Source organism: Mastigoproctus giganteus, chromosome 7, assembly GCF_048544385.1.
Source record: "Mastigoproctus giganteus isolate SK-2022 chromosome 7, ASM4854438v1, whole genome shotgun sequence".
NCBI lineage: Eukaryota > Metazoa > Arthropoda > Arachnida > Uropygi > Thelyphonidae > Mastigoproctus > Mastigoproctus giganteus.
Genome location: NC_143581.1, coordinates 45,702,541 through 45,718,378, shown reverse-complemented (window position 1 = coordinate 45,718,378; position 15,838 = coordinate 45,702,541). Strand labels below are relative to the sequence as shown.

At 34.6% G+C, this 15,838-nt stretch overlaps 1 protein-coding gene across 8 annotated transcripts in view; it reads right to left on the bottom strand.

Annotated features, from left to right (window-relative positions):
• Positions 1-15,838, bottom strand: part of LOC150082865 (uncharacterized) — a 175,930-nt gene that overhangs the window by 140,131 nt on the left and 19,961 nt on the right. The window contains exon 1 of one of the 8 annotated variants that reach the window (XM_090377635.1): positions 5,707-5,785. The exons of the other annotated variants lie outside the window; for them this stretch is intronic. The gene's annotated coding sequence lies outside the window, so the exon portion shown is untranslated. Of the gene's footprint in view, positions 1-5,706; positions 5,786-15,838 lie in introns of those variants that run through there. 8 annotated transcript variants of the gene reach the window in all.

Sequence of the window (15,838 nt, the reverse complement as noted above, 5' to 3'; positions counted from 1 at the left end):
AGTTAAACTCAAGACATTTCCACCTAAGAGCTTTATATGTGGTCCTGTCATATTGTCATCAATAAGTTGTTCCCTACTTCCACTTAAAAATGTACCAATATCATAATGTTTGTCAGTTTACATTGTTTCAATATTTTGTGACTTACCTAACTTTTGCTGCTGTACAAGCCTTTGCTTGCTATTTTCAAGTTAATTTCCTACTCTCTGGCCTGCACTGCTCACACACCACCTTTTTGACTGTTTCCAACCGAGATTAGGTGCTTTATGGAGAAGTGCTGAAATCTAAACTTCACTTTGCAGTACACATCATTGTACAAATTCCACAAAATGCCAGATGCACTATTTATTAAACTGCCCTCTGCTGATCCATTTTGCCACAAGTTACCTTTAATTTGCAAGTGCTTTTTAATATTATTATTTTGTATAGTTTGTTTTGTACTGCAATGGTTCTCAATCATATGGCTATGGATCTCTTCCTAAGCTCAAAAAAAATCACCAGAAGTAGGGTGAAAAACAAGTTATTATTAGTGGCAGCCCGTGACTGATGTATGGGGGTGATGCTTCTTAAAGTTACATTAAATTGCCTTGGTTATAATACATGTAGACATAGATAGTAATAATAATAAGCAAATTAAAAATACTGCAAAATATTAACCGGACACTTACCATTAACAGACTTTGGTAATCTTGAAATTTTATTTAAAAATAAAATCCATTCTTCGGTTTTTATTTGTTGAAAATAGATTAATAACTTTTTCATTCAAGTTTAGTGCACTGTTGTTTTGTCACCTCTAAAAAATGCATACTGGCAACCGACTGACCAGGCACTGACTCAACCACTGGGAGTAAAATGTGTAACTGTCTAGCACACAGACTACAGTTAAACTTCAAAGTTGAAAACAATTTCGTGTTTTTATTCGTTTATTATTGAAATCATTATTGGAAATAGTTGTTTTCCCATGAACCAAAGGCCTTAGACTATGGTTTGGCATGGATGGCCTGGACCCTCTTTTAATACTTGTATTTAATAAAGTAATTATTTTCTTTTTTTTTATTATTGGAAATAGAGGATGAGTATACTATATGCAGGACCTGTTAATAAAAATGTTCAATGTGTTGCATTGTTCTTCACAAAATTTCATATAACTCATTGACTGTATATTTAGATTTAAAGAGCTGGGGGTGCTGTAGTTCTGCACTGCCTACCAACAAGCCACCCCTGGTTATTATCTAAACTTTGCTTCACTCAAAAGAGTAGCAACAGATCCAAACATTTACAACAAGCAAAACTAAACAGGCACACCACTCAAAATGCACTATCAGAATGAAGCAAAATTCTATCTGAAAAAAGGGAGAGTTTAACTGGTATGAAGATGAAAGTGCTCTGTGTGATTCAAACAGTGAGGGTAAAACATTTCACAAAAATACCTAATAGTGAGTGAAAAACCAGAATATTGCCACAAAATTAAATACAGCAATCAAGATTCAAGTAACTGATGAAACTGGTTTGACACTCGAACTGAGTTACAAGGCTACTTACTAATAAGGAATTTGTCAAATAAGCCAGCTAATGTATAAAATGCCAAGTGTCCTTCAAATTAATTACAATATTGACTCAAGAGACACTCAGGGTGTTAAAGGCTAGTCCCCAACAAGATTATTGGGCTGAAGATATGTCACCTTATGGAGTAAACAAAATTAAGTAAAATTAAAGTGTTTAGTATGCCAAATTATCCAAGAAAGCTAAGCTTTTCCTGAATGTGCAAAAACTTTGAGATTCAGGAAGTGAATGTACACTTATTAGAATTAGATAAATCATGATAGGAAATAGCCAATAAATGGATTTCCAGTGGAATAAATTAACTACCAAGGTTTATAAGTTATAAGGTTGAGAGCATGGGAAAGCTCCAAGAGGGAATGGACAAATATGCACTTGAACTGAGTACAGCATTATAGGAATTATCGCCACCTTTTTTTTTTTTGTAGATGCAGTACATCCAAATATGCACTTCTTTTAACCTGTCCCCATTTCATTCACCTCTACAAGAAGCTTTTGTCTTTAGTTATTGGAAATAAGATGGAGAATCCCAAGTATGTTCACACTTGGTGGATTCTCCATCTCAGTCATTGATAGTTATTACCTGCAAACAGATAGACAGAAAAAATAATTTCCCAATTTTTGTTGATCTGATTTTGATGAAATTTGGGATGGCTCTACAAGTCTAAAAGAACCACATATAAAATTTTATGAAAATCCATCCATTGTGAATTGAGTTGTTACACATGTGGATGCACAAAGATAATAGGTGCTTTTTGCATGTTAATGTGTTTAATTTGTGGAGTGTTTTCAATTATGATTATTGCTAATTAAAAGCTGATTTCATTTATAAAAACAAGCTCAATTTTACACTTAAGTTAATAACATGCATTTGAAAAATTTGAATAAAAATAATTCCTTCTCACTTAATCAGTTATCCCATTAAAAATATGCTAACATGAATTTACCGTATATACAGTATGAAAAGTTCATTTTATAAATTTATCGAATTAATTATTTACTGAAGCATCTTGAATTAAACATTAAGCTCTGAAAGAGTGATACAGCTTCCAACCATTTACATATGCTCAAAGAATTAGAAACCAGTCTGCCGCAGACCTACAAACGTTCAAATTTAACCCAGCAGCAGGCATTTCACTGCACCCAGTTAACCTTGGCTACTTAAATTTAAATATTTAAGCAAATTATGTCTGTGTAAATTTTAATGTGCTCAATATTCTTTCCAGTTCTGATAAGCATTTTTTTTTTTTGTGAAAAGTATAACCATTAAAAAAAAACTGTTGATCTACCAAATGAGATCTGTTGCCCACCATATAATTTTCCTACAGTTTTTATTTCAATTTTGGTTTGTTTGCTTTGTAGCCATGTACATTAGAAGTGAGGTAGTTCATAATTTTTTTAGGATAAGACTGCTGACACTAAAGATTGTTGTTATTATCTAATAGTGTCAGAAAAGATAATGAAAATCTAAATTGGATCTTTTTATACTTCTTGCCTTCTCCCCCCTCCAAATAACCAAACACATTAAGTGTTGCACATAACGTAACAGTATGCATGCATGACTATTCTGTGATGCCCAATGCAAGATTAAAAAGTAAGGAGACTTGCCAAAAATGCAACTTTTCCATATTTACAGTTGCTGATCACATCAAACATTGCATATCAAATCAATACAATCCATGATAAAAGTAACAGACAAGTGATGACAGTCATTTTTAACTCAGAAGAATTTTAATACGCCAATTTTCACTAAATTTGAATTTAGGTTTCATAGTTGAAACAAGTTACAACCTTTTCAAAATTCCCTACAATGCTACCTTGCATACTGTGCTTTATGCTGCAGTTTCAGATATAATGCAGATATCATGTATTCTTCCCACACCCCGACCAAGGGTATTATTTAAAAATAATAAAATAAATAAAGATGCAGTTTATGGCAAAATACTGATTTCACAATAGAAACTTGCAAAAGTGATTATACCTCACAGATGAAAATCAATTACTACAGCAGTTTTTTTTTTTTTTGTTTTGCCATATTAAAGCTGATTATATGTGGTGCTTATGTCACACGAGAGTAGTGTAAGTGAAAATGGCATCTCTTTAACAGAAGGCTCAATATGTGGCTTGGTTCAGAGATGAAATCTGGTGTTCAAACTTAGAAAAACTATCAAACAAAGTACAGACAATTACCATTTTGTATCAGCATCTGTGAGTGGCACCGAAAGTTTATGGAAATGGGAAATATCGATCACACAAAAGGGTAGAGACATCCTAGCACAAATGCTAAAGACGTGGAATGAGTGTGGCGAATGTTTGCTAGGAGCCATTTCAAATCAATTAGAACTAGTTCCGGGAAGGCTTTGGGTACAAAGATCAACTGTACACAAACATTTAAGAGTCCAAAAACATTTAAAGCTTCATGTGTCCAAAGTGCAGCTCATGAAGGCCTTTAAACTTGAAGATAAACTGAAGCATTTTTGAATTAACATTAATATGCTTCATCGTGTGAATGACAAATTTTCTTAAGCAGGTTGTGTTTACTAATGAGTCCACATTCCGTATTTTGGGAATGGTGAATGGACACTATGTTCGAATTTGGGGCTCGGAAAACACATTGTATAGGAATTGGAACAGAGCAGCAAAAAAGGTGAATGTTTGGTGAGCAGACTTCTTTCTGATCGTGCAATTGCCCCCCCCCCCCTTTTTTGAAGACACTATGAATGCCAATGTTTACTTGGATATGCTTGAGATTTTTGCCTTCCCACAGCTGGAAGAACTTCAACCTAATGTCTTTTTCCAGCAAGATGGACCACCACCACACTTGGCTTTGCCAGTGCACAATTTGCTTGATAGGCATTTTACAAGCTGTTGGATTGGTAGTGATGATCCCATATCGTGGCTAGCACATTCACCAGACATTACGCCACTAGACTTTCCTGTGGTGGATATGTGAAATATATGGCATACAGAAGAAATATACTGAGTAATGAAGGCCAAAACAAGGTGATCTGCAAATGAGAACTGAAGCCACTATAGCAACTGATCCCACAATGCTGGCACATACTTGGATGGAGATAGAGGATTCTCTAGACATTATTCATGCTATAAAGGAATCTCATGTGGACATTTATTATGATATAAAAAAAAAATAAACCCCTTTTGAGCTATTGATGGTTATAATTTTTTTTTTTTAAATTTTTTTCTTTTTGTAATGAATTTATGAAGTTGCCCAGGTGTTTTTGAAACATACTGTAATATTCACTCCACATCTTGCAACACTTTATAATCAGTAGAATCTGAAACATAACTGACATTTCGGACTCTGATTTATGTATTATACAATAGTAGTATACTTACTTCTTCCAGGATTTTAATAATTGAAATAATACATATTTAAAATGTTTTGATTAATATGAAAAGTAAACAGTAATAATTCATGGTTTCTGTACATGCTAGTGTAAACTGATAAGAAAAGAAGCTCATTTAGTAAACTGATAAAAAAAAAAGCAACGACATTCAAGCATGAGTTGTGAACATTATTTCTACATTGTCCCTTCATTCCTCAGATCAGCATGACGACAAACAATATCCAGCAGTACAGCCACAATATATAGTATATGGATAGCCAATGTGATATATATATGGGGGGGGGGGAATTTCTACTGATCCAATTTTAATCAAATTTGGGATAACTGTGTAAATCTTTCTAGAAAATCTAAATAAAAAATTTCATGAAATCCATTCACTGAGAGTACAGTTATTATATGCAGACAGGCAGTATATGATGGCCTATATAATATGCATGGGGGAATCCACATTAATATCTGTCAAATTTTGATTAAATTTGGGGTGGCTCAATAAACCTTTCTGAGAGAACCAAATGTAAAATTTCAGGAAAATTCATCCACTCTGAGTCAAGTCATATGTGCATGGATGGACACTGTAAAGACAATAGGCACTTTACACATATATATGCTATTGTGTTTAAAAATGGGCCATGCATGTTTTATGGCAGCAGTGTATGTGTACAATCTTATAGTGCACATATTCTTGTTCAATACCTCAGAACTGCAGCTAACCTTAATGTGGGAGGGCCCCAACAAGGTTATTACGTAAATAAAAAATTAGTTTAAAAATGGAAGAATTACCTCTATGGGGTCTTGCAGAACACTTCAGTACTGATACTCTCCGTAGTTGGATAACTATACAAATCGATTAATTGTATTCCACTCTCTGGAAGACAAGATCAGTGATTCAATGCACCATGGAATCAGGAACCCATGGACCCCAAAATCCATCGAACCACCACCCCAATCTTGAGCGAGAGAATACAAAACGTCCATTTTTTTTTAAAACAATTGAACTGCTATGGGACCAAATAGATACATAGTGAATGTATACTTTTAATACTTTAAAACTAATATTATTGACATAAAAACATTAAGAATCCAACCCTCTGAAAGATTAGGAGGTTAAGGAATTTTGCTATATATAAAAAAAAATAATAATAAATAAAAACAATTAAATAAAAAAAAGCTTTCCCACCTGAAAAATTAGTTTATTGGAATATCACATTAACAATCTACAAAATTATTATTATTATTATTAGCTATATGGTGCAAGGAAGCCTGAGGCTTATGCTACACCAGCCAAAAAAAAAATTCCTAACCCTGAACCAAATATGGTAATGTTTCTCAATTAATCTTTAGAATTCTCTCATCATTGAACCAAAAATGGATACCTCAAGACACTAACTGTAATACTTAAGCAGTTACAAAAAAAAAAAAAAAAAAAAAATTGTAAATTCATCTCTTCAGTGTCGCTAGATTGCACTTTAAGTTTGTATACCCAGCTCAACAAAATTTCAAAGATGAATTCAGAATCACTACCATATTAATTTTGCTTTACAGTTGGGAATTCTGTAGTTTCTTACCGTAATATTCCAATAAACTTTATTTTCACACCCTTTATTTAATTGAATTTACTTATTAATTCAATTTCTGAACTATTGTTTCGATTTTAAGAATGCTAAAAAGTAGGTATTAACCTGTATCAACTGATTAACAATGAAAAATTTCGATGCTGCAAATATTCACTGTTACAAATTTTTGCTTTCTTCAGAAACAACTTTTCTAGTGTTATTAGAACGAGAGACAAGCTAAGCTGCTCCAGGTCAATTCCATTGGCAGAAACTGAAAATAGTGCAGTTTTTATGCTATCAACCTCTTCCTTTTCTGTATTTCTCAATTTACTAATTATGGATGCTGTTTTTGCAAAATATATATATATATATAGTTTAGAACAGCGTTTTCAGACTGAAATGATATATATATATAGTCAGTCCTCGTATAGCACGATAGTTGTGTTCCTAGAAACCCTCGTGCAATATAAACAACAGGCCCTATGGGAAAAATAGGGTTATGTGCCGACCACCCAAGATTGAACACATTTTAACCAAAACATTACCAAACACAATAAATAATCGTAATAAAATACTTACGTATTTTATTATAACTATTACGTAATAAAATATTGCTAATGCGTTTGCTTCTTTCGTAAGCAAACTTGTTTTTTGTTTGATTTTCTTTCAAAACAGATGACAGCCATTCCATCTCTTCCAATTCTTTGTGTCTTAATCTAATGGATTTTAATTGCACTTTGAGTTGTTCCTGCTATCAAAGTTGTTTTTATTTTCTCTGCATTCTTTGTAATTCTCGGCGTTGCCTCATTTAGGTCTGCAGCATGTGCAATATCACATGGTCTTTCACTTCACTCAAAGCGTTTCACAATTTCATATTTTTTCTCTATCGACAGAGGCGGACTGGCCATAAGTCTTACTGGGGAAACCCCGGTGGGCCAGAGGCCACTGTGATTTTGGCCATAAACCATAGTATGAGGCCACTGTAAATTTCCTCGGTAAGAATTTTTGACCCAGTCCGCCTCTGTTTATCGATATTGCTTTTCTTTTTCTCTCTGAATCTGTAGTGTCTTCACCAGGACGCTTCCTTTTCACACCTTTTAAGTATTTTACCCATTTTTAGGGAATAAAGCACAATTACAAAATGAGGAGGCACGCTTGATACACATAAACAAAGCTGCACACGTGTAGCAACTGAATAAACAACACCGTAAAGGCAGAGATACACTATTAACACCTCACATTTACTAAAGCACATTTCTAGGGGTTACTACCATAAAATAAAAACAATTTCCAGTTGCGTTTCTGCTAGTGGAATCTGTTATAAACTGGTAGTAAACTCGATCTAATTGCATTTGCAATTATACCGATAGCTGGAATTTTGTTGGTTTTTACGTTATTATGGTGAAATGTGTTTCTCCACTGATATAAAAAACAAATACATTTTCAGAATCTTCTCTTCATTCCTATCGTGTTGCGTTCGACTGCCATTTCTTGTAAACACAAAAGTAAATCGTGCATAAGCGAATTCGGTTTGTGTTATATAAGATATCGTTCCCCTATTTATAAATCATGTATGATCGAATTCGTGTAATGTAAACACGTGTTATACGAGAACTGACTGACTGTATATATATCTCATTTCAGTCTGAAAACCTGTTCTAAACAATGGACAGTGTTTGGTGCAACTCATGACAAATCGCAATCTATGATCAATTAGGTGACTATGACCTTAGCACACCAATATCTCACTTCCGATTCCTTGTAAGTAGAGCACATGCTATTACGTTCTTTTTTTACAGATGCTTTTAAATTTATTAATTTTCTTAACATATGACAAACCACATCATCACAGAACAAATGAAAGCTTTCTATCCTTGACTGAACATGATGCAGGGCAGCTCCTGAGGACATCAGTTCTTGAGCTGCCCCTATGGTCAAAAATAAAAATGAAGTTGAAAATCACATTCTGCTACTATATACTAAATTCACAAAACCACAAGACAAACACTGATTCAAATATAAGTGACCACTAACTACATAAAATCAAAACTTAAATCCAAGGATCTGTTCAATGACTCCCTTGTTTTCAACAATATACAGAAATTTTGTGAGCAGGGATAAGGTGATTATTCCATTGCCTTTAACAAAACGGCAATGGTCACACCACATCTTGAGTACTGCATACAGGTCTGGAAGCCTCATTTTTGGATGGATGTAGAGCTGCTGGAGTGGGTACAGAGAAGAGGAACAAGATTATTCCCTGGACTAAATGATCATTTTGTCATAAGACTAACAAATCCAGGATTATTTATATCTATAACAATAAATCCTCAATAATCTGGATTATTTGGGGGAGAGGTCATCTGGATTAGTGAAGCAAAAGATAGCCTTAAAAGGCAAAAAACTTACAACACATAAATGGAATATTTAATGATATAGGTAGTGATGATGAATATAAATAAAAAAATATCACTGTAGAGCCTTTATTTAAAAACTATAAAAAGACAATACATTTATCCATCGATAGAAGACTCAGAAGTTGTATCTTTTTAAATGTAATAATGCAGGTTTGAAGAAACTGTCACGTTTTCTCTTGAATGTATTATTATTTCATTTAATTTTTTCTAAATGGCTCAACACATTCATCACCACCACACTTAGGGCTTTGCCACAAATTTTTATATTAGTGATATTGTGCCTTTGGCTAAATTGCCACAGCCATCCTTCACTGCAAGTAAAATTGTGTAACTTTAAATGCTTTGCAAACTTTTCTGCTGCCGCCTTTAGTTCAACACCATGCACAGCAATGCCACTTGATTGTTGCTGTGAATACCACTAAAAAGGTTTTAGAGCTAAAAGCCTCAGACTACAGAAAATTTGCCAATCGAACAAATTAGTGCATAGCGTCATGTCAGTTCATAGTAAATCAACGAAGTGGGTGAAATGGCATAGTTTTTGTTATATCTCATACTGTGAATGTCTTCATGAGTTTCTCTGATATTGCACTATCTCAGTGGATACCACCCACGGATTCTGGTATCCACCGAGATAAGTAACATTAGTCTTCTACACTGGGGAAGAGTTGCTTATTCAATGTAGTGCAATATCAGGAACTCTTGTCGTGAAGGCATTCACGATATGAGATACAACAAAAATGCCATTTCACCCACTTCGGTGATTTTACTATGAACTAACTTGTTTGATTTGTGAATACCACTTTAAATACAGCTTCTTCCGGCAACACTTCTTTTGGCTTTTTTAATGACTATTTGATACACTGCTTTTATCACTCCTCACATCAAATTTTACAGCAAATATCTTTATAGATTCTTTTTATTTTTTTAACATCTGATAGTTTGTTGGCCAATACCAAATTCCTCAGCAAATTTTTTTTTTTCAGGAACACCATTCAAGTTTTTCACTTTGAGCTTGTGAATGATAGTTTCTTTTTATTCCACTTCAATTCTTTAGAAACCATAATATATAAAATGTTAAATTATGTACATATATATGTATAAAAAGCACACAAATGAAGCAATAACATCCACCCAAATCAGTCAACGATACTGAACACACAAGACAATGTAATGTATGTTCCATCTCTCTCTGCACTGTCAGAGTGATGCATCTGCCTTCCTAAATCGTGCGTGTCTTTCAAAGTACTCAACTGTGAACAGAATTTTTCATATTTCATTCCAGATTACCAAGGGTTTACTGTATATAAGAAAAATCGTTTTGCAATTTTTTCCATTAATTAATTTTTTACTTGATTTTTAATTGTGTTCAATTGTTTAATTATTTTTTACTGTAATGTAAGATTTGATTTTTTTACTTGTTTTTGTTTTAATTTCTGGAGAGTATCACACGGAAGTGTTCTATGTATCATATCGAGGTAAACTTCTCTCATTCTTTTACAAATATTGATATCAATGTGGAACATATTAAGCATTAGAGCTCTGATTCATACTATCAAACTGTGTGCGCGCGCACACACACACCCACCATGTCAGAAACAGAGGCCTGCATATTGCCTTCTTTCACATTTCTATGGATGACCTCTGATGACGACATTGAAATTGTGTTACATGGCAATATGTTATAGTATAGTATTTTATTTCATTTGATCTCAATTTATTATGTTTAATTTTGCCTCATTTCACGCTTGATTATTTTATTTTATCAATTTGTCGTGTATACTGTAGATTAGTAACAGCCTTCTTTCCATTTTCAATATATATACAGTCGAACTTGGTTATCGCAAGCACAAAATAATGAGATCATGGCTGTAATGAGCAAAAAGCCATAATGATTTTAATTTATATATATTCCCATACAATTGCTCACTGTTATAACAAGCATACTACACAGATATACCGTACAAGTTTTGGTAACTGTGCAAACATTCTTAATTGCTCAGGTTGTCGAAAATACCCAATTCTTGGAATAGACAAAAACGGAAAGAGCAACTTAGCTTTTATGACCACCCACATCAGATTAGTGGCCGGTTTATGATCTTGTCCTTTCGGGGACAGGGGCTATACAATAGTGCATTGGCATTCCACTTGTTGCATGGTACTATTTACAGATGGACTTAAGAAGAGGAATGCAGACCATTCCTTCAAGGACATTAAGTGTCCTGAATTTGTGAAAGCCCAAGAGCTAACAAAAATTCAGACCAACTTTACCTAACTCTGAAATATCTTGTGTTTATACTTTGCACTTAAACTGTCAATGACCTTTCTAAGTTAATGGTCCAACACAAACTTCAACTTTTATGGTTACAAGAATTATATTCCTATAAGCATGTGGTCAAAGGCCTCCCTCCCAGCTGTCGCATTATTTCCTCAAACCCTGTTACAGTCAGTGATCGAGGGAATGCAACTACCAGGGTCTAAGCTGCTCTGGTGGTTGCCGATCCCCTCATTACTGTAACAAAAATCGAGTCTGCTCCATTCATGCCACATGTGCATGCTTGCAGGGCTGTTTCGGAAAAAATGTAATCTCATTGTATGCTCGATGCAGTCAGGCCGGACAGGCCATTGAGCCATTCCTAAATTATATGGAAGACATTCTGATCCATCTGTCTCTGTTTCCTGTCTTTATGATGGATGCTAATGCCCACTCTCGGCTTTGGAATAGCCCTACTACAGATTCTAAGGGGGAGCTCTTGGAAGAGCTTATCCAATCCAATAATCTCACTCTGTGGAATACCCCAGGACATCCGCCAACTTTCGTTTCGTCTCTTGGTCAATCCTATATTGACATTACCCTTTCAAACTCTGATCTTGGTAATGGCATTTCCAGCTGGCTTAGCCATACATCGTGGTGCTTGAGAGAACACAATGTCATTACCTTTACGATCAGCCACAGCAACAATCCTAAGGACTATCAGGTGCTGTTTTGACTTCCCGCAGTTTAAAACAAAACATGTTGATTGGAATAGCTTTGATGTAAAGGTTAGTGAGCTTATTTCTGAAGAAATAATCGTCCAACTTGGCTCTCTTCCTGCAGATATGCAGGCTACCAGGGTCCTACAGATTCTAAACATGGTCTGTGAGACCACTCTAAAAAAGAAAAAAACAAAAAATGAACTGTATTCCATGGTGGACCCCAAATCTCACTATTCTCAGAAGAAACTTACAAAATGCTCGTCGTAATTTTCAGAGCTAACAGACCCAGGGCTGACACTAAGTCTGTCAATCTAAGAGCTCTCCCTTACATTGACTGACTTAGTGTGTTGTATAAATTCAACACAAGAAGTTACTTCATTTCCATCTTCGAAGAGAAAACTCGTCTGGGCAAGGTTTGTTCAGCACAACATAAATGAAGATCCGTGGGGATTACCCTACAAACTTGTTACAAACAAGATTCATCCCAGTGATGTTTTCTCATCTATTATTGTGAACGGTAATGAAACCCTGGACTGGAGATTGTCAATTAATGCCATTTTGGACAGATCCAAGAGGACACTGGCTCCTGTGAAAACATCATCCAAACTACAATGAGATTAGATCATTTATCATACCAAGGGCCCCGCACTGAGGCTCCATTTTCGGATGTTGAGCTGGAATCTGCTATCTCGACCTTAAGGGATGGAAAGTGTCATGGACAGGACCTCCTTGAGGTTTCTGTTCTTAAGATTTTGGAGAAATTGCCCATTAATAATATTAAACCTTATGAATGCTTGTCTGTCTTTGGGGTTATTCCCGTTGCCTTGGAAACAGGCTAGACTTAAACTTCTTCTTAAGTCCTTTGACAACCCTCCAATGATCTAGCCTCTTACAGGCCCATTGCTCTGCTGTCTATCCTTGGCAAAGTCCTAAAAAAATTATGTTCCTAGTTTTCTAAATTACTATTTAGATAGAAATCTAAGTTCCCCACTTCAATTCGGCTTTACCCGTGGAAGGTCTTCTGTTGATGCTATTTGTCAGGTTCTGAATACTGTTCAAAATTCCACTTCTAAATCTGTCCTGGGTCTCTTTGTTGACTTCAAAGGGGCATGCAGAGGGTTCGGTGGCCAAGTGTCCTGGCAAGACCCAGAGATGCCAGTGTCTCTGCTCCCATTTACCACCTCCTTTCGAATTATTTTGATTCTCGCAGCATCACAGTCACTTCAGGATTTTGTTCTGTCACAAGATCTGTAACTATGGGCTGCCCTCAGGGCTCTGTTCTTGGCTGTGTGCTGGAACATGGTCCTTGATGGGTGGCACTCAGTTGATCGAGACGACATCCTTCAGCTCGCTTACGCAGATGACCTTGTTATTCTGATTTTTGGTAATTCCCACTGGGAGCTTTAGCAAATGAAGTTCTCGAGGACTTGAATATCTGGTTTGACACCAGACTTCAAATCTCGACTAACAAAACAAGTGTTGCTAAAGGGCTTCCTTGACATGAATAGACCACCTGTTATTAAGCTAAATGGAGAAATGATTAGGAGTACTAGGCAGCATAAATACTTAGGAATTTATTTGGATGACTGTCTTAATTTTAATTATCATGCAAAATATGTACTTCAGAAAATAAAAGCTATAACCTATAAAATTATTAAAATTACCAAGAGTACTTTTGGTGTAAAGAAATCTATTAAATTATACTACTCTTGTATATTTATACCAATTGTGTGTGCTGGGGCCTAGGGATATAGAATTGGTAATTCCCTTGTTCAAAAATATATCACTCAAGCACAGATTTTTTCTTCTTACTGTAAGTTGAGCTTGTCAAACTGTCTCTACAGCTGCTCTGCAGGTCCTCAGTCATTGATTGCCAATCCAATATGAAGTAATGTTACACTATCTTTTATATTGTAAAAGAAAAAAAAAAAAAATGTTCCTGCAGTTGTAAATGGTTTTACTTATAATACTGACTTACAAGAAAATGTAGACATTAGAAGAATGAGAAATGAATGTTGTTGACCGTGGCAAAATACTAGGCCTACTTCTACCTTGGATATTGAGACCTTTAGGTTTTTCCCAGAGGATGCTGATTGTGATAAGGAAATGGACTGATTCAATCCTGGCTTATATGTTACATTTCTATATACTAGTCATGGCAGTCTTAACACTAAATTATTCTCATTAGGATTAAGTAACACCCCTCTCTGCAGTTGTGGTGCTCAAGAAACTGTTGAGCACCTCGTCTATCATTGTCCTCTGTATGATGATTTAAGACTGGACGTCAGCTTCTCACAAATGTATTCGATTGCTCTGAACTGCCAAGATTAGTTAACTGTCCTGAGTATTATGCGGTCTTCTCCACCTATGGGGAGAAAATGTTTAAACGGAGGAAAATAATTCTTACTCCTGAGGTTCAGTAACATACTAACTTAATGTCAATTGACAGTAAAAGACTGCCATCTGTTGGCTGGTTGGAAAGACTTTACTGGTTTTTTTTTTTTTTTTTTTAAATTTTAGATGGGTTTACAGCTCTTTCTATTGTTTTGGAAACCAGAAATTGTAACTATTCTTTTGAAGTATAAATCAATGCTCAGCTGGTTGTTTGGGGACTGATCACTTTGGCTTGTTTGTAGACTGTTTCCGTTTTTGGATTCTCTTACCTGATGTATTCATCAGTCTGCTGGATTCCGAAGCCCAGTGTTTATTTTGTATCATTATCATTGTAAATAGCATTTATGTGTCATTATCGTTGTATATAGCATTTATGTATCATTATCATTGTATATAGTTGCTTTAAATTGTACACAATGTATATTGTTACCTTTCAGCTGCAGATAGGGGAAACCCTGGAGCCTGCAAAAATTTAATAAAATACTTTGAATACTTTGTCTTGTATTCACTGAACCATAAATTTAATTTCGGAACTTCTAAGAATTTTGGAAATGGGACTGCTAAGAACTTTGTATGCAGACCAATTTACTGTCATTTTAAAGTAAAATCAGTTAGAAACGAACCCTTCCTTCAGAAACATGTCTACTCACAAAAAAAAGTCTCTCGATTCACAAAAAAGTCAAAATTATTCATGAGTTAGAACATGGTGCAATAAATGTTGAAGAGTGTAAAAAGTTATTTGTCCTCTTCAACAGTATCGAAACTGTGGAAGAATAAACATGTTTACATATCGGCACTGGAAAATGACATAACCAAAAAAAAAAAAAAATAAATAAATAAATAATTAGAAAGTGCGAGGTTACAAACGTCGAAGCATTGCTTCAATGGTTCACTACACAAAGAAGTGCTGGATTTTCAACAGATGGTCCAATCTTAAAAAGGTTCAAGCGCTAAACAATTTGGACAAGACAATTCTGTGTGTAACAACAGTTGGCTGGATTGATTTAAAAACCGAATACAAGCAATCAATACAAATAATATGTAGGTATATACTAATTATTTTTCTCTCTCTAATATTTCTTGTTTTTTTGAATCTATCTTTTTATCAAGTTATTGAGAATTTAAAAGTAGGAGTTAGATTTAATTCATCACTGATATAGTAAGTAATGGTTATAACAAGGATATTTTGTCGGTCCCTTGATGCTCGTTATAACCAAGTTAGACTGTGTATACACTTACATATATAAAAAAGTTCCAGCTACACTTGAATTATTCCATTGCTAAAACAAAAGTTAATTGTTAAAATTCTTGATGAGATAAGATTGTCTTCCAAGATATTATTCCCAAAAAGGAGAAATATCAAAACAGAAAGTTTTAATGTAAAGAAATGACATCATAACTAAGAGAACGAAGCATTTATGGATATGAAACAAATACAAAAAATATATTTTAAAATATTTTTTTTAAGTGAAATAAGGTTTATGTTTTATTAAGACTCTTAATCAAAGTGCAGTATTTATTTTCTAATTCCCAAAATTTTAGATCTTTAAATTCAAGCAGAGAGAGAGAGAGAGA